General features: G+C 42.9%; 1 long non-coding RNA gene across 3 annotated transcripts in view; it reads right to left on the bottom strand.

Annotated features, from left to right (window-relative positions):
• Positions 1-23,516, bottom strand: part of LOC308596136 — a 134,608-nt gene that overhangs the window by 105,204 nt on the left and 5,888 nt on the right. The gene's annotated exons all lie outside the window — the stretch shown is intronic.

Raw genomic sequence — 23,516 nt, 5'->3', positions numbered from 1 at the left:
TTCAATTTGCACCACCTCTCCTGCTGTCTTAACACAATGTCTGCAGGGGCAGAACCACCCCCTGAATGATTTCAGCTAAACTCTGTTGCTCCCCCAACTCTAGGCCTCTATCTTCAATGGTGTACTGCTGCATAACATTGTTGCACTGCTAATGCTTCAGTGGCATAAATCCTATGTGCCAGCATAATGTTTTGTTTTTGTGGCATAAGGGATTTAATAGTGACCCTATCATAAATTGAAGATAGGGTTATCCTGTTAAGATACTGAAGGAGGTGGAAGATACTTCGTAATGTAATAAAATAAGCTACCACTCAGTGTTTAAAGGAAAGACTACCTTGGCTAAACCAAACTACCTGTCTGACCAAACTACTTGTCTGACCAAACTGCGGGAGGCAGTGGAAGGCAGAAGTGCCTGGCGTGCTCTGGTCCATGGGGTCACGAAGAGTCAGACACGACTAAACGACTAAACAACAACCTTGGCTATGTTTTCATTCTCAAATAAGGTAACATGCCTGAATCAAAGCAGCTTCAAGAAATAAAATGTGCACCCTCAATTCTTATCCCTCCATGATCAAAATTCTCTCCCAGTAGTTAAACCAAAACAAGCTTGCAGCTTTATTCATTGTAGATTTTCAAGAGAAAATATTTTGTGAACACTCAAGTACTTAAAAAAAAATAGAGCTCTAAGGGAGTACTGCTATCTGCTCTTGCAAGTTTAAAAGGCATACTATACTTCTTCCCTTGAATAACAATCGGTTTTGTGTTTTTAAAAAGTCTTTACTGCCTGGCAGGACAGGCATTATCCAGTTTAATTCTGGCTAGAACCAGCCAGAACTGTTGAAAGAACAGGAATGAAGGGCAGCTCTACTGGAATCAAGTTTCCTTCATTTTGACATGTAAACACACCTTCACCTGAAAAATGATGGAACAGTGAGTGCAAACAGAAAGGCTAGCTAGTTAAGCAAGCCAAATAAGAGTTTTGCTTTCCTTCCTTTCCATATATATATACACACACACAACAAAGCTATTAGCAATACCAAATGGATAGAAACAGGACCATAGTGCAGCAGTTTCTTCCTCACACCAAAGCTATGGGCATGGGCTGGAGAAAAGCATTCTGCAAATGCTCAAGAAAGCGTTGCACCAGGGCAGTGGGAGCAGAAATTCAGGTTTCAGGACCTTTCAAAATCATCTGAAATATAGTCCCACGTCCCATGCTACCTAATGAGGAGGAGGAGTTTGGATTTGATATCCCACTTTATCACTACCCTAGGGAGTCTCAAAGCAGCTAACAATCTCCTTTCCCTTCCTCCCCAACAACAAACACTCTGTGAGGTGAGTGGGGCTGAGAGACTTCAGAGAAGTGTGACTGGCCCAAGGTCACCCAGCAGCTGCATGTGGAGGAGCGGGGACGTGAACACAGTTCACCAGATTACGAGTCCACTGCTCTTAACCACTACACCATACTGGCTCTAGTTTCTTCTTCTGTTGTTCAAGACAACAAACTAGCAATGGGAGGGCCCCCAGGGCCAAATCTGGCCTCCTGAGGAATGTTAGCTGATTCCTTAGTTGCCAAGCCAGTGTCAAGGGGTGTATGTGGAAGAACTGGGGGCAGGGCTAATGGAAGGGACTGGCATGCTTCTTGGAAGGACTGGGACTCACCACATGATACCTGGTCCTTAAACTGGCCCTTCCTCAAACTTGTTGCTGGCCAAGGTGACAGAACAGGAACAGGGAGCCATTTTCAGACTAAGAAAACCACCATTCAGGAGTCTCCTGCCAGCGGTTAGTTAGGCCAGAGGCAAAAGTGAACAAATAAATGAATGCATTTTTTAAAATCTTTGTCCAGTAGGCTATTTTCTACACAGACACATACATCCCTCCATCTTCGCAACCAAGACCCATTATTAGAGTTGAAAGGTACAGTCAGGCAAAAACACTCAAGGATAGTACAAAGTGAGGCTGCTGAGTGGTGTGGCCTTGAGAGAATCCCAAGGGCCACGTAGGCCACATTTTGTGTTAGGATATTTCCGTTCCACCTTAAAAGGGAGCAGGCTTTGTGAGTCACAGAGTCTGCGCATTTCCTGTTCACAGGATGTTTATGTTTTCTGTTGCTTTCGTTTTCTCTCTGTGTCTGGATACACTGATGCAGGCAGTCATGTTTTTCTTTGTTCTGATCAACGCTGAATAAAACTTGTAAATAATGCTCTCCTGCGTGCAACTTCTGCTGTGAATTATCTGCTGATAGAGTGTGCATGAGCTCTGGAATGTGGCAAGGTATTTCTAGAAACTCGTGTCGCTAATTGCTGATACTGTATCTACAGGAGATCGATGGATCGTCCGGCAGCCAGCTTGGGGGCCATGATGGACTTTGTCTCCCTGGCAGTATCCCAACATTTTGCTCCTCAGCCTGGGGTGTTCCATCCCTGATGCACTAGTAGTGGCAAGCTATGTTCAGCATGTTATTCCTCCCTGGCTTGGAACGATCAATTCACCTATCCATTTTAATTGATATTCATATATGCCTGCGGAGAAAATGCAACCAAGGAGCTAGGAAATCGACCTTTGTCCGGGAAGAGCTCTGTACACCAGCACATAAATATGCTGTTCCTCATCACACATTCCACAACTGGGGCACAGCTCAGCTTAAGCTCTTGTACTTAAGACCTGTTGAGGCGTTTGTTGAAAGGCACAAGGAGCCGCCAGTTGAAGCTGCTTGTCTCTCCTGGTGTTGCTGGGCGAAGAGGATAGCACAGAATAGGACTGCATCCCGTGTTCATGAGGAGAGCTTACTAAACTGTGAAGATTTCCAACCAACTTGGAGCCAGGTGCTAGGAAAAGGAAAGGACTCCACTGGACACTCACATAATCGACTGCATTGTTCCTTTGTTGCATCTAGCCTGGAGGACTCATTTATTGAGTCCTCTGCTCCCCATGCAGGCATTATAACAGGCCATATACAACAGCCTTTCAGTCTGAATTGGTGCAACTTCTTCAGCAGGCTGTTTTTAGTTTCTGTCTCTGTTTTTCCAACCTTTAGATTGTTACTTCCCTTTTAAAGGACTTTATAATAAATCAGTAGAAAAGAAAAGAAAATCCCTGTGGGAGTAAGAGACTGTATTTTCCTACCAATCCCCCACCCCCGGTTTAAAACTCCCCACCTGCCACTTGACCAGCGAAAAGCTTGGATTCATCTCTGTCCTTCATTGCAGATTATGCGAAACTATTTAAATCTTGAGTGACAGTATTTACTAAAGCAGCTGTTGGGCTCTGCCACCAGTGTTGGGAGAAGAGGGGAGAAGATGCTTAGAGACAAGTTAATGGGGATATATATATATTTATATATATATATATTCTTTGGTAAAACCAGCTGCTACATTTCGTCCAGGTAGGAACAAACAAAATAACAGCGCAGAAATAACATTGCCACAAATAAAGGGGTTGTTTTTAGAAACCCTCCCCCCCCCACCACCGCCTTTTTGTTTGCTACTGTTTCTAGACTACAACGGCCTAGTTGCTTTCATTATCGTCACAGATGCAAACCGATGTAGGAGAAAGCCTCCCTCCCTCGCAGTCTCTCTCTCTCATTAATTTGTCCATGTCATTCATTTTAATACATTTCAGAGCAGGAGATTAAACTAGAGCAGCACTCTTGTTTTCAGTTAATCAAATATTTAACCATTTTGCTTTTTTGGACTGAAGTTGTATGGCTGACAATTACTGGCACCCAGAGTGGGCCTGAAAAATTCATGTTTTTGTTTTGAGTTGTAAAGAACCTGATAGTGTATTCACATATGCTCTAGAGGCGATTGCCTCCTACTAGGCTTGAAACCTACCTGAGCCAACTATCCGGATTTACTTAGGATACGAACTCTTTACTTAGCCCCTGCCCTGTGCCTAGTAAAGTATTGCTTCTGTTTTGCCATTTTAATTTTTGCTGCTGTTGATCTCCATCTGAGCAAAGTAGGATTCTTCAAGTCTCAGTTCCCTCTCCAGTTTCCTGAAAGTCCTGTATCTGAAAGGGTGGTGATGGTGGCAGTGACTCTAGATTCTAGTGCCCATATACAGAAATGCTAAGGATGTGGATTAGTTCAGGGAGTGAATTGGTATTGAAAGAGAAGGTCCAGTGGCAGCAGGACAAATGTTTGGTACTAGTCCTCCATCTCTGCCCCCCTCCAAGGAACAAAGGCATTTCTTCATTCCACACTGTTATATTCTCCTTAATCTCCCACCCTACTGCTGATAGCGGATGCTTATGAGATGGAGGAGTGGGAAGACGAGAGGAATTGGAGCAGTTGCCCAATGCACTAGACAGGAAGTGGGGACAGTGGGGAGAGACTTTCCAAGGACCCACACAAACCTGGAGCTAGCCCTGTGAACAAGCATGATTTTCATTACTCCCATTCATACCATTCAGGGCCTTTCCTATTCTGCTGTGGTTGTGGCATCAGCAGAGCTGATTCCAGCAGCCACTCCTTTTGGCCCGCCATTTTATTTTCCTCAGAATGGCTCATATTTTGCATTGTTCTGAGGCATTCCAGGGAAGAAATCGTTAAGAGTTGCTATTTCACCCCCTCTTTTCCTGTCAAAAACAAGTTCTAGAGCAGAAGGGGAAAATCAATGAGTGTAAGCAAGAATAAATGAAACGGCAACAAAGGATTAATGCAAAGGAGTGCTCCGACTTTGATTTGTGAAATGGTGGTGGATACGCAACCTGTCAGCCACCACACACACTGTCAGATTAACCTGAGGCCTAAGCACTAGTCTTCATCCAGCCTAAAGGTACTAGCAGAGGGTGTGGATATTGCTCTCGAAGAACAGAATTTTGATTTTTATAACACTGATGTAGAAAGCCCATCAAGATTCACAATCTTGCAGAAAATTTTGACAGTAGTTAATACCACAATAGCCTATCTCTCCACATCCAGGAGGTGTCAAACTGTTTACCCAATGTACATGATTGACTTGTTACTGACCATAACTATCTGTCAGCCAAGGCCCACCTAGGTCCTTAAAAGTTGGCTGTTGCCATTTTGTTCCTCAGAGTGCCTCAACTGAACTACCTATGCTGCTACATTACACATGAGGAGACCAGAAGCTTGTTTGTAAGGAACTGCAATAGGATAGATACACCTGAGCAAAAATATTCTCTTTCTTTTTATACAGTGGTACCTCGGGTTAAGTACTTAATTTGTTCTGGAGGTCCGTTCTTAACCTGAAACTGTTCTTAACCTGAAGCACCACTTTAGCTAATGGGGCCTCCTACTGCCGCCACACCGCTGGAGCTCAATTTCTGTTCTCATCCTGAAGCAAAGTTCTTAACTGGAGGTGCTATTTCTGGGTTAGCGAAGTCTGTAACCTGAAGCGTATGTAACCCAAGGTACCACTGTAGTACCATTCTGCTTTTACCTATGCCAGCCTGTCAGTTTTATGCTTAATAAACTTCTTCTAAAACTCAGAGGGTTATTCCAACCCCTCACATGCCTAGGCCCTTCTTTCATGCCACGTATGTATATGAGCAGAGTCTTAGGGAGATAAACAAGCTACTTTGGTTATCAGGAAGAGACAGGAATAGCTGGATGTTATCTCCCTTATAAGTATTTGCATTGCATCTCCTGAAAGCACCTGAGGGGGTGTGGGGGCAGTGACCAGAGAGCCTCAGGCATGACTAGCCTACCCAGACTGGCAGTTGTGGATGGAAGGGAACAAAAGGTCTTTACCTTCTCCCATTACAGTACAGGGTGAACCTGGCAAAACAGAAAGCTTTCACTTGCTGAATGTCTACTCCTGCTGCAATTTTTATGGCCACCAAAGGAATACCAGACAATAAAAGCAGCTACTCTTTTCTTTTTTCTTTTTTAGTGTCCAAAGTCAACGTTATCCATTCAGGTCACTGATCTAATCCTCCCCCAAACTCATGGTGCATCCTGAGCACATGCACAAATCTGGAACGGAACACAGAAAATCACTGTAAATAGCACTCTCATTTATCCAGTCTTGTTTTTCCACATAATTCTTGTATTCCTCGGGCCATCTGGATAATCTAAATTAATGATGCCGTATTGCATGCACTCACTGCTGCTGCAATCATTTCCTCCGCTGACAGTAGTGTAAAAGGAGAGATCTGGCATTTCACATGATTTCAAAGAAACGCTGCACATTTTGAGGGGGGTTAAGTGTGGCTGTTTCAGAATTCTCCACCAAAGTCATAGTCTCCAGAACAAAGGACTTGCTGCAAGCAACAAAGGCACCAGCAAATATGAACCTTAATGCAACATGAATTAATCATCCCTCTAAATCTTTTATTTAATAAGGTAAAAATTATGTGGTTAATTTTTAACTACCAAGAGGATTTCAGTCATTCAAGCAGCTATATTTACCATTTACCTGATTAAATTATGAATATGCAGCTCAAGCTTGTTGGATTCTGGAATGTTAAGTGGGCCAGGGGCTGGCTCCACAAAAACTCGAAGGCAGGACTGAAATCTGTGGCTTCCTATCTGGGCTGGGTTTCTGTTTCTCTATACTAGTTGCTGAGTTGTTTCCAGTTAAATATTAAATTAATCACATACACACACACAGGTCCAGTTCTCCTCTTTCCGTTTGCAAACTCTGGTATTGAATATTCTGCAGACATACACTGCATGTCTAAATACTTTCCAAATACAATCTGAATATACAATAGCTTCATTCCATACACACTTGATGTGCAATTTCTGATGTGGTAGCAAAGTGCTGATGTTGGCAAGCAGAATAGGAGGTGTCGGTCTGAATCTACCATTTTGCTTTCAAGAAATATTGTGAGCATTTCCTTGATTCTAAATGTCCACCTTTCCTGTTTGCCACCACAATGTGTTCTACCCTGAGGAACTGTTCGGGGGTAGGAGGGAAGCACAGCCTTGCTCCTTCTGAAGGTAAAGATCCTTCTCCCATTGCTCCTTTTCTCCAGCAGAACTACTAGTAGCAGTGCTTTAAAAAAATAAATGTTTAGGGGTACTCTCATTGTCCTACTCATATTGAAATACTGCCCCTCAATGAGGCCAAACTTAGATTCATAAAATGTTTAGGGGTATATGTACCCTTGCGTCCTCCCAGAAAAAAAAGCACTGACTAGTAGTATTATCTACCAACATAGCTCAACATTTTGATCATATTGACTGGAGTTATCAGGGTTCCTGGAGTCTTTAGACACTACCGGTGCTAGTAGATTTTACAAGATCACATTCCAAGAGACTGGCTAGGTTGTTAATCCATGAGGCATGCTATGTGACGGAAATAGGGCAGATTAATCTCACCTCCCAGTGGTCTATCAGAATGTTTTCTAGTCAATGTTGTCAAGAGCAAACAAACAAAAAAAGCAGACACCTATTAGACTTTTCCTCTTGCCCAGCAAGGAATAAGTTTTGCTACACTTCTCTACTGTTAGCACCTCGTACAATTCTGAAATAGGTATGAAATGTGCAGCTTGGAGTATTAACAGAAGAAGTGACAGATAGCTTCTACCTGCTGTGTCTTGGGAAGAGCAATAACAACACATATTTGAGTTTCCTGTTTTCTTACCATTAAAATATCAAAGTCCTTCTGTAACTTTGATCCTACTGACACGCAGCCTTAGTGATGAAAGGGAGAGCGCGATAGTTTTGCTTCTTTCTTAATTCCTTCATCTCTATCTCTCTGCCCCCCCTTCCTTTTCTGAACTGCTTGTTGCTTCAATGCATGTCAAGTTCAGGGAGAGTTCAGGCTCATCACTTGCATAGAAAATGATTGAAAACCTTCGGATTCTGTTTCATGGGGATGGTGCCCGGGCACTGTCGGGTAAGAATTGATATTTAATACTTGTGCCAGTCAGCGTGGAGCTTACACAAAGTACAGCTGAGCATTGCATATTTCAAAAGCTCAATATTATTTTGGCAACCTAGAAAACTAAAAGGAGGGAGACAGAACATTTTAAAAAGGTATTGGAGGTTATAACGTTCAAGAGATGCTCTACCTTTGCCATGATACTGCTCACAAAATTCAGATCACTCTTTCAGGTCAGGGTGTTTTGTTTCCCCAAACAATGGAGTTGATACTTGTATAGCTATATCAATGCCATCACAGACAATAGACCAGAATATGCAGAGCAAAACCAAATAATAAATGCTAATCAAGGAACAGCTTTTCAAAGTGTTATTGGAAACTGATTTTTATTATTATTAAAAAAGGGGTGTTTAAAAGTGTATATTTAAAAAATAATAAACAAAATTGCAGTTCCCATATGGCAAGAAGTTTTTCAAAGGAAGCAGTCCCAGCCAGGGGGGGGGGGGAAACAGATTCTAGCTACAAATTGCATCCCTGGAAGTATCAACAAACTATTCCATATGCAAGAAATGTAAGCATAACCTTTCTGCCTACATCAGTGGCAGGAAAAGTCCTGAGCTCTTATCATGTTTGGCATGTCCAGGAAACAGAGAGAGAGAGCGCGTCTTGATAGGCAATTCTTCCCTGCTTTCAATATAGCAGGACTGAGGCTGGATGCCAAAGCCTACATACTCATTTTGGAGTAGGGTAAAAATGGCTGGAAGAAGGGATGCCACATGAAACCATTCAATATCTAACCAATACCTCTGGTATATATACCCCAAGGTTACGGATGAAGTCCTCAAAGTACTGCAAGACCAACACAATGCCTTACATTCAGTGCAATGGGTAGAAGCCTGTGTGAAAGGGCTGGGATAGCAGTAGGGCAGTAGACTCCCTCCAGGAAGTGGTTTTGCCCACAAGCACTGTGGTAGAATGTAAAGAGAGCAGTGCCCCCTGTGTTTTACCTAGATGAGGTGGGGTTAAGGCAGACAGAAATTGTGGGTGAAGCAAATGGAAGCTACTTGGTTGACGCTAGATGACTAAGGACCAAACTAGATGTTACATCTAGCAGGGAGCAATGTATCTGAAATAATGGCAGTGCATGGAACCCAGTTCTTACTGGGATAGCAGTGTGTGGGGAGGGGGGTGATTACCTCCCCCACAGGCATCAGAATGGAGATCTTCCCTCTGCCCAATGGCTGGGAGCTTTAGAAAAAAAATCATTATATAACTGCAGTAGGACAGTGAAAAGTTATATCTCCCCTCGCTGCACACTGCCTTCCTGTAAGAATTGGGCTTGCCCACTCCCAGCCTTAATTTTTTTTCAGGCAAAACAGGACCAACCCAAAACATATTGCTTCCTGAGAAGAATAAGATTATTTCCCCTTCCTGTTCCATGCACAAAAGCCAACTGGTCTGGCAGATGAAACTTACTTCAAGACTGCTGATGGGATAACATCCCCTGCTGCACTTGAGGCAGCAGACCAGATCAGAGAGCCCAGGACAGTCCATGTGGTAACAGAGCAAAATGGCTGGAGTACTTGAGAGGAACAGCTGAAAGCTACTGCTCCCAAGCCTGAGGTGATTGCCTCCTTCTGCCTAATGGTAGGATTGGCCCAGAGGGAAATAAGATACATAGTTGTCTGCTACATATTAAGCAAACATCTTGGCCACATCCGCACCATCCATTTAATGCACATTGCTTCCCCTGAAGTATCCTGGGAACAGTCATTTACCCCTCACAGAGCTACAACTCCCAGCATCCATAGTGAACTAAAGTTCCCTAGTTTGGCCCTAACTCCAACTAAAGTCCAGAAGGCTACAGGAGCACACCAATTACAGCATATGGCTAAACCTGCCACACCATCTTTGAGATGTCAGATGAATTGATTTCTAATGCTAGCTTTCAGCTGTGAGGCAAAAACAGGAGAGAATGCCTCAATGCATGCCTCTTCTTCAACAAGAGACACTCCTTTGACACTTGAGACATCCACTAGAAGGCAGAGTTAGAAGGCAGGTCATCTGTGTCAGAGACTGCACTTTCCAGTCAGATATGTCAAAGTGCAAGTAGATAAATAGGTACCACTCCGGCGGGAAGGTAAACAGCGTTTCCGTGTGCTGCTCTGGTTCGCCAGAAACGGCTTAGTCATGCTGGCCATGTGACCCAGAAACTGTCTGCGGACAAACGCCGGCTCCCTTGGCCTATAGAGCAAGATGAGCGCGCAACCCCAGAGTTGGTCACGACTGGACCTAATGGCCAGGGGTCCCTTTACTTACTAGTACAACAAAAGGAAAACTGCAGCCAGTAGAGCCTAGGAAGCCACCCACATAAATCTTGCAACCCAGTGGTGGGCCTTCATTGTACAACAGGAAAACACTAACCTAAGACAATAAGGCCACATAAATTACTGTGACTGAAAATTGTATTATTATGACTAAACAGGATTATCCAGGACTAGTCAGCCATGAGGAAGAAGGGAGGATGGCAGCCTTTCAATGAGTACTTTGGACAGCTGAAAACTGGAAGTACTTCTTGCTATATTTTCACAGAGCATTAACAAACAAGGACAGCCAAATATGTTTTGCTACCTGAGGCAAAAGCTAGATCATGGCATCCCTCTTCCATCTGCGGAAGAGGTGCCACAGGATTCTTACTTCACTTCAGCTCTGGCAACAGGATTGTGTCCTCCACTGCTCCTATGGACAAGAAGCTAACTGATGGGATTCAAGCAAGCCACATAGCACACCCAGCTCTTCCACCATCTTGGTATTGCCACCTGAGGCAACTAACCGTCTCACTGTCTAATGGTAAGGCTGTCTCTGTTAAACAAAAGCAAGAAATCAACCCAATGTAAATTGATGGCTATAGAATAGTAAGCATTGGTCAGAACAAAGAGAAAACATGACTGCCTGCTTCGATGTTCAGGCGCAGAGAGAAAACAACAGCTATACACAAAACAGAAACATCCTGTGAACAGGAAATACGCAGGCTGTGACACAACAACCTGCTCCCTTTTTAAGGTGGAACGGAAATATCCTAACAATATATGTATGTTATATCTTTTATTATCCCTGTTAACTTGACAACATGTCCAACAGATTTTCTTCAAATTCATCTGTGCCTTACTGAATAGGGGCCTAAATACGACGTTTTCCCTTTTCACGAGGCACCTTCTGAGAATGAAGGGGATTTAAAAATATAAAGAGCCATCGTAAGAGATCTTTATGATACTTGGATGACTCACTCATTTTTGAGGAAAACATCACTTTGTGTTGTGCAAACTCCACAGAGATGGTCTGATGGTATCTCTGTGTGACTTAAGTTCCTCCTAGTTTCCAGCATGTTTTGATTACATTAAGTGCAGTCCACTGCTTTAGAATCTTAAAAGCACTTGCAATGTGTGTTGCTTGGTTCTCCTGCCCAAATAGCTTTACTTCAGTTTATCTGAAAGGTGGTGCTAGACACCCAGGGCAATGTGGGGGGTGGGGTACATAGCCAGCCTTATTATGAAGCCTTGCAGATGATCCTCCCACACCCCAGAATCTGCAGTATTTAGTCTCCATCCTTCTGCATCCTTACAAAAAAAAAAATAATCCCTGGTCCTAAAAAGTAGAACAGAATTTTGACTATTCACTTCGTGTCAATGTTTAAGGCTGCTGGAGCTCCAATGCATGTGAAAAGGAGCAAAAAGAAGGAATAGATCACTGCATTTGTGTACACAAAACATACACATCAGCTCTGGCAGCTTTTCCTTTTCCAAGCCCCTTAATCTCCTATGTTGCTGTAATATATACAGGCAGCAAGGACACAGATCTGCAGACCCTGGGAGCTGCTATGGTGTAACAGAGAAACCAGGGTCCTCATGCAAGTATCCCCTATTGTACCACCAGCAACATTTTCCCACAGACAAGATGTGCAACAAGGAAGCTGTTTTGTGGTCTTGCACAAGCTGGGCAATAAGCTATGTGCTGCCTAGGTTCAAATCCTTGGGGCCAGGGCATTAAACCTTCATCAGGTTTTCTCGAACCAAGAGATACTGCTTTGTTGATAGTCACGAGCAGATGACTAAGCAGCTCCTGTTATCTTTATTAGGCCTGGCTGGTCCAGACACCTCAAGCCCTCAAGCTGCAAATCACACATTGCTATTTCCTTCTAGATTACGTTCCCCATTCAGCCCACTGGGGTTGCCCTTTATGCAAAACTTCCACCAATTTTCTGCTACTAATCTAACGTCTGTGGCATATAAATAGACCATGGAACATCTGTGGCTACATCTGCCCGATACATTTAAAGGACTGTGGTATCATTTTAACCATCAATCATGGTTAGGGTTACCATAATTAAAAACGCTGAGCTTTTGGGGGGAACAAACCCAAATGTTTCTGCTGCTTTTCCCATCGCATTGCCATACATCTGAGTTTTCCCTGACCTTTTGCCATTTTGGCAAAATTACCCTGACACCATTTTTACACATGAAACCAGGACGTCAGGAATTTTCCTGACATATGGCAAGCCTAATCATGGTCCCCCCCCCAAAAAAAAAGAATCCTGGGAACTGTAGTTTGTTAAGGGTGCAGAGATTTACTAGGCAATCCCTAGTTCCCTCGCAGAGCTCCAATTTCAAGAGTAGTTTACCGGTCAATCCCTCTTCCCCAGGGAGCTCTGGAAATTGTACTTATGTGACAGGTCTGGCAGGGGGTCTCCTAACAACTCTCAGAAGCCTTAACTAACTACGGTTCCCAGAATTATTTGGGGAAGCCATGATTACTAACAAGGAATCCTAGTGCTTTATATTGCAGATGTGGCCTTTGAACCTGCATGGGTTCTTCTGAACCACCCTGCTATATTTTTGAGCAAATGAATGAAAATGGGTATGAAGGCCATGCGGGAAGATCACACTTGCCCCAAAGCAGAGCTCCTTTTCCTATATATAAAAACACTTATAAGAGTGATACTGAAATGTTGCACAGCCCCAAAGTGATGCAGATGCAAATATATTCCAGCCAGGAGAGAAAGAGAGAAATCTAACAGCTTCACTCCCCCTGCCCATTTGGACACCCTGTGCCCGAACTTCCTATGTATATATGTGCACCTTATATAGCTATATAAACATATACTTATTTATTCATTTTCATAAATTCGCTTCACTGTTTGACTACATCCTCTTACTGCATATGGCAATTAAGAGTCAATGACCTTTTGCACTACTTCTACCCTGGTTCTCAAAGGAGCTATTATGTGGCTGGTTGGGACAGCACAAGTCTAGTCCTGTTTGAGTCAGCATGTCTGCTGCAGGAAAAACACTACAAAACTCTCTCAGTGTAGCCAAGCTCATTTTGTTTTTGTTAGGAAAGGTCAAGGCAGCGATGGAGAGAGGAGAAAGTCAGCCAGTGTTTGGAATCCGTCCCACTTCAGCAATACTTCCCCTTTCTCCAGGGTAAACAAACTACCTTTCATTATCTGGCACACCAAGTTTATTGAACAGGGGGCCTAAGTGTTAAAACGCAGGTTTCACATATAAGGAAATTGCACAAGCACCTTAACTACAGTTACCAAAGGTTCTTAAACGCCTTGAGCTATATCAGCAGCACTAAAATTCATCTTTTAAAAATATTAAACTTCAATGCAGACCTTGTGCTCGTTTTGTGAAATGCTGTTTGGTTTCCCTCCAGTGGCTATGAGAAAGAAATCTCTCATCGGTAGCTTGCAAAATATTCTATTTGTAAACTTTACAGAAAAGATAGGAATTTTTATTCTATTTTTACTAAAATGAGACTATCGGATTTGGGGGGGGGGAGTGAGGGGCTGTTTAAATAGAGGCTACCCACAGAACAGAAGCCACATCCCTGCCCCTTAGGTGCAAAGAACAGGGACCAGACAATCTTCAAGCACTAAGTGGAATGGGGGATTTGCACTGCTATAGAAACAGAAGCCTAGGATGTATGCTTTGCTGCTACCTGGTAGGGATGTGGGAGAAAATTGATTTTGTTTGCATATTAATGAGAAATTCCTTGATTTTGTACTTTTCATTTGAATCAAAACATGGTTATTCTTTGAAATTCGCACTACTCCAAATTTTGTGATGTGGGTCTCCAAACAAAGTGTACAAAAATGCATCTATTTAGGTGAAAGTGTGCATTAAAAATGAATATTTTGGTGTAACTAACATTGTATTGAGGAGTATTGCTAGCAAAAATGTGCATGTTAGTCAAAATTCTATACAAAACTATAGTTATTTGGAGGCATTCATGCTAAGATGCTGATGATTACGCATGAGGATTCATTTATTTAAAAGATTGTAATTGCTGCAGAAATGTGAAGAAGTCAATAATGGGAAAACAAGAAATTGAAATTGACAGATTCATTAACCTCCACTACCAATGGATAGCTCAGTTGGTTAGAGCATGGTGCTGACAACCCCAAGGTCACAGGTTTGATCCCCTATGGGACTGCTACATATTCCTGTATTGCAGAGGGTTGAACTAGATGATCCCTTCCAACTCTATAACTCTACGATACCCAGCCACTATCTTTGTTCATTGATGAACAGTGGTAGTCAAACAGCAGGTCTCCTTTCCTACCCATAACAGATCAAACTACCCAAGTCTTTGCCCATGGAGGCTACTCCTGGTCCAGGCATAAGTAGCCGACATGAAGGGACCTTGATAATGAGATTCCCTGTTGGGTTAGAAGGTTGCACCAAGACCCAGGTTCACTCAACGATGAAGCTCACGGAGTCACCTTGACCAGTCACTGTCTCTCAGCCTAACGTACTCCACAGGGTTGTTGTGAGGATAATGTGGAGAGGAGTGAGGAAACCATGCCTTGAGTCTTTGGAAAAAAGACAGTATATAAATGTAGCAAATGAATAAACGTAAGCAGAAGCAGGACAGGTTAGGGTGAGGTCTGGAGGACCTCATTTGGCCCCTTAGCCTCGGGTTCCAGGCTAAGGGGCCAAATGTGTTGTAGTGTGAGAGCCAGTGTGGTGTAGTGGTTAAGAGTGGTGGACTCGTAATCTGGTAAACCGGGTTCACTTCCCCGCTCCTCCACATGCAGCTGCTGGGTGACCTTGGGCTAGTCACAGTTCCCTGAAGTCTCTCAGCCCCACTCACCTCACAGAGTATTTGTTGTGGGGGAGGAAAGGAAAGGAGAATGTTAGCCGCTTTGAGACTCCTTCGGGTAGTGATAAAGCGGGATATCAAATCCAAACTCTTCACCTCTGCCCTGTGAACTGATTGGTATTTAGAACCAGCATTCTGTGTCCAAGCAGATGCCCATGGGAAACCCACAATCAGGGCATGAGCATAGTAATAAGGTGTGACTTTCACTTTATGAGCACAGCAAAGGGCATTTCGCCCTGCACATTTATGTCCTTGATGTTAGCTCAGGTCAAGGCCAGTCAGTACTATCCCACTAGCCTACTTGGAAAAAGACTTGATGGCTGCAACCTGGTTGGCAGCTCCTAAAATTCAGAAGCATGCACAAGAAAGACGGATGCAGATCAGAAGTGTCTGGTTTGGCTTGTCAGCTCCCCGCTCAATGATAATCTTCATATTAAAAGCCATCAAACCACATAAGTGCACCCATGAACAAGATCTTGGTGGCTTTCTGCTAGAACTGCTGCCTCAGCCCTTTCCTATACCACATTCCCATCCTGCGTTAGCATAAACTACTGATTCCATATGACTGATACTTAATTACTCATAGCAATGAAGACATGATAACCAGCAGCAGCTGTGTCATTGGCCAGCTTTTGATATGAAGCCAGAGGATACAGAGTATGGGAAGAGAGTCATATTTCCCCAAAGCTCTGAGCAGGGAACCTTCTGGAATATATTCATGTTCAAAGTGCTGAGAAACATACGGCTTATTCCATTTCCCTTTTTGTTTTAGTTCTGTTGTCAACTGATGCTGTAACATTCCCAAACTCAACTGTTCTCAGCCATAGACTCAATTGACAGGCTGACATAAGCACACTACAAGCACTGGATATTTATTGTGAAAATGTAGTGATGTGATACTGGGGTTCCCTTAACCATGTTGAAACCTCCTTGCTTTGTGATTGGCTTTGTGATTAACCCAACAGGGAACCCCATTATCAAGGTCCCTTCATGTAGGCTACTTATGCCTGGACCAGGAGTAACCTCCATGGGCAAAGACTTGTGTAGTTTGATCTGTTATGGGTAGGAAAGGAGAGCTGCTGTTTGACTACCACTGTTCATCGATGAACAAAGATAGTGGCTGGGTATCGTAGAGTTGGAAGGGGAACATCTAGTTCAACCCCCTGCAATGCAGGAATATATGATTGGCTATATAAGGACCCACACCCATTGGTCATGCTGGGTGGGAGCTGGTGCCCCCCATTTGGAGGGCACCATGTTGGCTACCTCTGCACAAAATCATGCTTTGAGCTGGAGAGCAGACATTAGCATCCTAGGAGAGAGGGAGGCAGCTGTTGTGATCTCTTGGCTGAGCTACATACAGGCCCTGCACCTGGGCATCCCTGTCCATGCCCCCAAAGGGCTTGCTGCCTCTACCACTTGTGGCATCTCTGCCACAGATTGGCAACCAATGGCCACACACCGAGAAAAATCATCCGGGGGGGGACACCCTCTGTTTTCAAGATAAAGCCACAAAGGGACCAGAGTCGGTGTTTAGGTTTTTGATAGTCCACACACAATGGCACATGCAGTGGTCAACTTTCTCATATAACTGTGTGCAAATCACTCTTACAGCCTGCAAAAAAAGTTATTTGCCTGCAAAATAAAGTAGCCTGGTGGGTGCTGTCAGAAGAAGAACAGAGAGCAGCATTTCTGTGCTAGAAGTGGAAGAGGCTGCTTCTGTCCTCTGGTGCTGGAAGCTGAGGAGCGACAGAGTACTCTGCTACCAGTCTGCTCACTAACCTGCACACAGCTCTGCAAGGCTGATGAAAACTGAATAAATGAAATAGCCACAAATGTCCTGCTCTGTAACAAGAAAACCTGAAAACTTCACTAACGGCTTTGTCCTCCAATCTACCATGCAAGACATTCATTGTCGCAACTTGTGGTTTGGTGCTTGCATCAGCAAGATGGTGATGTTTGTCTGGCATGACAGTGTAAGTTGTCACCACCATGCTAGCAACACTGTCAGATGATGCATAACAGTAACATTCACAAGTATTATGTTGCACTGAAATGAATGGAGAAGGGGGAAGTTAAGAGTAGGAACAGTACAGGATGGGAGTCTGTCCATCCATTAAAGCCTTTTAGCAACCCAAGAACTGGGCATGTTGATGCATATCTATACTAAAATGGAAACAATTTATGGGTTTGCAAACAGCATAGTAAACTGCTCCCATTTGCTTCATTCAGAAGAGCCACGTAACAATGCCAATACAACCTGTTGTGTGTGTTATTCCCTGTACTTTCTTTTTCTTTTTTAAAAGTCTATAGAATCTTGGGGTATGCAAGAGATCACTTTCATATCTCAGAATTATTATCACTCTCACCATTTTGACACATATATCAGTTCTATTTCCATAGCTTCACAGGCAATAATTCCCATTCTCTGCTTTTGAAGATTACTAAAGGACAACTCTTTAACACTGTTTCTATCCATATAGTCATGGTGAACAAATTTTCCCTTCGACTTTCAGTTAGCAGTCACTGAAGTTGCCAAAGGGATTTTGCCCATTGTCACTTTCAACACGTGAAAGTGTCTTAAGCCAGTCTATGGTTTTTACACAAAATCATTAGCCTGATTACTCAGAGTATTCTTGCAGTCACTTAAGATAAAGAAGTAGATGCAGCTTTGCAGGAAGTATGAGACCAAACTTGTCATTTACTGCCATTTATCCACTTTGCCAATGGACAGATTTGCACAACCTACCCTGATGACTGCAATTTTGCCTATCGTAACATAATGGTTCTCTCTATGATGCTGTCTGTTCATCATATGCAGGAAGTAGCCATAAACAAGAGGGATGTTTGCATATTACAGTCTTACTGCCGGGTGAAGGGGATCTCAGAGTTGTAGCCTTCCTCCAAACGTTATAAGCATAAAACGTATTTCTTGGAAATAAAAGAATCCCCTTGCTTCCTCTTCGGGTTTGGACCTCGTATGTGCCATGCTGCAAATGTAATTTGCAATTTGATTTTAAAGCCTCAGAAGATATTGGTTTCTGTTAGAAAACAATGCTTGAAAGATAAAATAAATTCATTTTAAAGACCTCACAGTTTTTCATTTTTTTCCTATAGAGATTTAGAAGCACACATGTCTGTTCTCCCCCGCCCCGTCCCCCACTTCACTGCAAAAAGCCTAACATAGCAAAGCTCTTAACTGCATCACAGCCATGAAATAACAAGTTGATTCGATGAAAGTGGCACGGCTGCCTAGAGACCTGGGAAGAAAAATTGACATTTAAGCTCACAAATTCTGACTTGTATCCCATAAAGTTTCCAAGCTCACATCAGAGCTGTTTGAAATAAATAATAAAACGGAAAAAGGGGGGAAACACATGCCTTTTAAACTGGTAGATATGATCTGAAAGTCACAAAGCTATGGAGCACATACAGTAATAAATTCCATAGGTCACCATGTCTAAGGCACATCAGAGCTATATGCTGTATGTCCGTCACCTCTAGGGTTATGTAATCAAACCCCAGAGGCCTCACCCTAGAGCAAAACTGCTCCAAACCTGTAAAAAGAAAACCCAATTTCTCCAGCTAAGAATAATTCATATCTATATAGGCATTTATTCTGTACCAAATTGATCAACCAAATTGATCCACACTGAAAATCACTCCTGGTAGAGTTCTCTCTTTTTTAAAAAAAAAATCAAATCACATTTGAGCATCAGTTCTGTTTTTCTTGAATGACTTAAAAAAGCTTTCTGAACCACTTGCTCCATTTTCTTACTGGTGACAAGTTACTGTAGTTTAGCCAGTTTGGAAACGTTATATAATTATCTGTCCACTGGGATAGAAAGCATAATTCCAGTCCACAGGGGGCATTGAACAAGTGTCGGATCATCTCAGTTTCAGTCTCATCACTGTCTATAGATCCTAGGAACAGTTCACATCAAATTCTGTTTATTTTGATTTTCTTAATGATACCTTCAACTTCAGCTCCACGCACTTTTCGTGTAATTTCAGGCAACACATCTTTACTCCAGAAACTCTGTGCACACTGTGAGTACCACAAAAGAGCCACAAAATTAAATCTTGTTTAATTACTTTACCGTATTTATTTAATTTCTATATTGCCCGTCATCCAAGGATCACAGGGGTGGTTGACAGTATCTGGTCCAAAAAAGGGAATGTGTCAGACCATCTACTTAACAAAAGAAACTGGGGGCTGAATGTGCTTACTTATGTAATGAAAGCGTAATGAAAGGGTCGAACTGTATGTGCGATTAACAGCCCTAAAAAACTGTTTATGTTTCACTGCATAAATGAATGGCAGGGGGAAATACTACTGTTTGTTGGATGAGACAAAGGGGGACAGGACTTGGGACCACACATGAGGATGGCAAAGTAGGGATTCACACAGTCTACAGAAATTCTTACCTCCGGTTGGCATGTAACCCTATCCACACAGTCAGCAGAGGAGAGGGAAGGGGAATAGGGCTGCGTTGCAGCCACACCACCCTCCTTTCTGACCTCCACACATAGGACAATGCCATGTTTGGCTTTTACGTTAAAGGGTCGTTACTCTTTTGAAGCCTAAAGATGCAATAGGTAAAATAAATGCATGGATTTGTACAGTCCTGTTTGTCTCCACCACTTTCTTCTTTCTTCCGCCCTTCCCCAAGACCTATCACTAAAAGAAAAGCTTGCTGATTAATGTTCTGCCCCAACTTCACAGAGATACAGTGATTACATTTCCTGGAGAAAGTTCCAGCCCTTTAAGCAGCCTAGAGCCACAACTGGTTTCATCAGGATTACGTGCGAGGGCTCCGGCTTTGTTATGATCTGCTCAAGCACATAGCGATTCCTATCAGGTTGCTTGCGAGAAACAGTCAAAGATCAGGTTTCTGACTTTGCAGTAAGGAACAGATGTGATTTTCCATGATGCATCACTGGGTTAAATGAATCAATCAAAGGCGTGCAAAATACATGGTTTGGTTTGAAAATAACTGCGGGCAGTAAATGAAGAAACACTTCAATTCCACGATGAGTATCCTTTTCAGGCATGTTCACCCAAATCTTTGTGCCAACTGCTTGTTAAATGACCTCAGTGTGAAAGAAGCTAAGAGCATCTGTCAAAAAAGGCTACTTATACTACAGTTCAAAAGATGGTTCCTGCACCTTTAACAGGTATGCAGAAGAGGGATTTGTGGCAAGTGCAGGTTGACATGCGACTATTAAAAACACAAAGGTTCTCTCCTTTGCATCTGGTCACCTAAGCAAAATGTGTGGTAGGGCGTTATTGATTTTGAAGGTTATACTGACTCTGCTGTTTCACATCCACATGGCAAAGGTGAGGTTGTCTGCTGTGCCAACTTCCATTGCATTTCTCTCCATCTGCCCATTTAATATCATCTAAGGTAGTTTCTAGATGACCTCTTTATTAAGCAGTCATTCTGATTTGTTTGCAAGGAGGTAGTGCAACAACAAATCTGCCAGCATGCAGTTGAATCCCACCTGTAAAAATCAAGACAGCCTGGAATCCTGAATTTAACAGCAAAGTTCCTTGCATATTTACTTGGAAATTGGTGTGTTCAGTGGGGTTTGCTACTGTGAAAATGGACATAGGATCAGGTACATTATCGCCACCCAACATAGCTTCAGGTTGATGCTGGACTAGATGGGCCCCTGGGCTGATCCTGCAGGGATCTTATGTTTTGATGCTCTTAAATATCATGGCCAGTCAATTTGGTGCTGCCAGAGGAAGGACTTTTCAGCAGACACATGTGGGGGCCTTCATGTTGAAATTGGCCTTCAGGTTTTGTCCATATCTGAAATTGAGACAGTTTCAGTGGTGGCTTAGTTCTCCCTGCTGTTATTGTACAGGACTTGGCTTGATGATCGTTTCAGGGGCGGAATTACTTCAAATGTTCAGGCTTGTAACTGTTTTTGCCCAAATAACAGGGCTGAGAGATAATTCATTTTGGAATGTGGTATAATTGTTTTGCTCGCATTTGCACTTCAGAAGATCAAGGCCTGGAGTCACCAGATGTTTTTCTGAACAGGATTTTTTGGCTGTTATCCTCAGAGGGTTATGCAGAGAGTGGTGGATGGGGAGAGCAGGTGAAGCAAGAGGCTCCAGTCTTGCTTCACTCTACCTTCAAGCCATGGTGGGTAGCTAAGAAATGGGAGGGAAAGCGATCAAGAGGCAGCAAACAAGGAATGGCATAAAGCTGGATATTGGGTCTCTGAAAGGCATAGGATTCCCTTTCTTCCATTTTCTAGTGAAAACAACAACAACGTCATACTAAATCTGAACAACAAAACCTTTCTTTACCTTCCATAGCTGCTTATTAATTTTTGATAGCTTGATTATACAAATAAATGAAGTGTTTTGATTACAGAATTAGAATGCATATATCTTTATTTTCTGCCGGTACTAGCTCTTGTCAAGATTGCCAGATATTTGACTGAAAAGATAAGCTGTGCTTCTTCACAGAAACAATACCCAGATATGTAGAATGCTGATGTGTGTTGTAATCGACTTATTGCGGATTTAAATTTTGTTGAATGTTTTATAGAATTGTTTTTAATGATAATTGTATTATTCTATTTATTTTACATTCAAGCAATGTATACATTTTATGAAATAAATATAAATAAGTAAACAAAATAAGAGATTTATTTATTGCATTGCATTTCAACGGAAGCACAGGTGGTTTGATCCCTTGTTCGCAGGTGCCATCTATGTCTTCCAAGTCCCTTTTCTAGGTTTAATGGGCTGCAGTTTCTCTATCTGTGGACTTCCCATCTGCTCCAGCCTTAGGTCCCCACTACAACTCCCTTCATCCCTGCCCAGTGGCATGTTGCCTGGGGTGATGGGGGTTGTAGTTCAACAACCAGGGAGCCCACATTTGGGGATGGTTGACATCTACATGTGGGCTGCTTGCAGCACTGGGATAAAGGCTCTTTCTTCCCTGCCAGTCAAACATTGCCCTCTGACCCTTTGCTTGCTCCTTTTTCTCCAGTTTCTAGCTCACATAACAGCAAACTCTGCCCTCCAGCTCAGGCATTATTCTTCCAACTATTTGACAGCTGGAGGAAGGGCCCCACTCAATTGGTATCTGGCACAGAAGCACCTTTCCTTTGTTCTCTTAATGGCCCATCACCTAGGGAGTTACCTCATCAGGAAGCTAGCCTGGCTTGATTAGCGTTTAACTCTTTCTAGGATTATAGGGGCCTCACATCCACAAACTCATAACAATATTCTCTTCCCCCAGAATCAGCACAGAAGCATAGCTGACTAGTGGAGGAGGGTTGGGTGGAAGGAGTGATCTATACTTCCTCAACTAGTCTTCCTGGTTAAAACAACAACAACAGAGTTTCATTCGCCTAAAGGTTTCCAGTGGTACCTCTGGTTACGAGCTTAATTCATTTCAGAGGTCCGTTCTTAACCTGAAACCATTCTTAACCTGAGGTAACACTTTAGCTAATGGGGCCTCCTGCTGCTGCCGCATGATTTCTGTTCTCATCCTGAGGTAAAGTTCTTAACCCGAGGAACTACTTCCGGGTTAACAGAGTCTGTAACCTGAAGTGTTTGTAACCCGAGGTGTTCGTAACCCGAGGTACCACTGCAGTAGTCTGTGATTCTAAACTGGCTGTTAAGGAGGGACCTTCTATCCTCTGCAATCAGCATGGAAACGCAGGCTGCTAGTTATCTAAAATATTTCAGGCTAGTAAATTTTCTGGATTTATTTTTAAGGCTGCAGTAAATGGATGCACATGAAAATCACAGACAAAGTGAATGGGTCCCGTGAAGAACATAAGAAATAGTGGCTGTTATTATGGAAAGAGCAGTACAATATGTAGCAAGACATAAAAGCTCGTGTGAAATGAATTACAACAATGTTACATAAAAACACATGCAAAATAGACTAGTATAGTAGTAAAAAACACAGCATTCCGCTTGGAAGGTGAATATTGTGGATGCAAAATTCCAGTGCTTCCTTCTCTCTCTCTCTCTCTCTCTCTCTCTCTCTCTCACACACACACACACACACACACACACACACACACATGCCAGTCCACAGAATCAATGCTGCTGAATCTGAGTAAATGAATGGCAGGCAGAAAAGAGCCTTGAGCAACAAGCGCTAGAGCGGGAGGTCAGGGGCCCACAACTGATCCCTGTGTGAGAAGAGGGGTGCTAACAAGTCCACAAGTCTGTCCCTATTTCCATTTGTGAAATGTTAAGAGGCCACGAGACAGCTGGCATTTGTCTCAAAGCCCTTGACAGCTCTGTAAATCAGTCATTCTTTCTGGTACCAGCCTTTATTCTCTGCAACAACACCCACCAACCGCCCCCCCCAAAAAAAGAGAGAAGACAACAGAAAGGTTTGTAAAATTGAAAATAATGAAGATGTTTTAAGGAACTGGCATCTGTTCATAGATATTCCGCCGAGTAAAAGAGATGCTAAATGCATCGGATGAATTATTCATTGTGAATTATTCATTTAGCTCTTGCTTGTGGCACAAAGCACCAATCCACTCCAGCCTAACTAGAA

Source organism: Podarcis bocagei (assembly GCF_964188305.1).
Source record: "Podarcis bocagei genome assembly, chromosome: 10".
Classification (NCBI taxonomy): domain Eukaryota; kingdom Metazoa; phylum Chordata; class Lepidosauria; order Squamata; family Lacertidae; genus Podarcis; species Podarcis bocagei.
The sequence above is the reverse complement of the archived record's forward strand: the minus strand, read 5'-3'. Positions and strand labels throughout refer to the sequence as shown.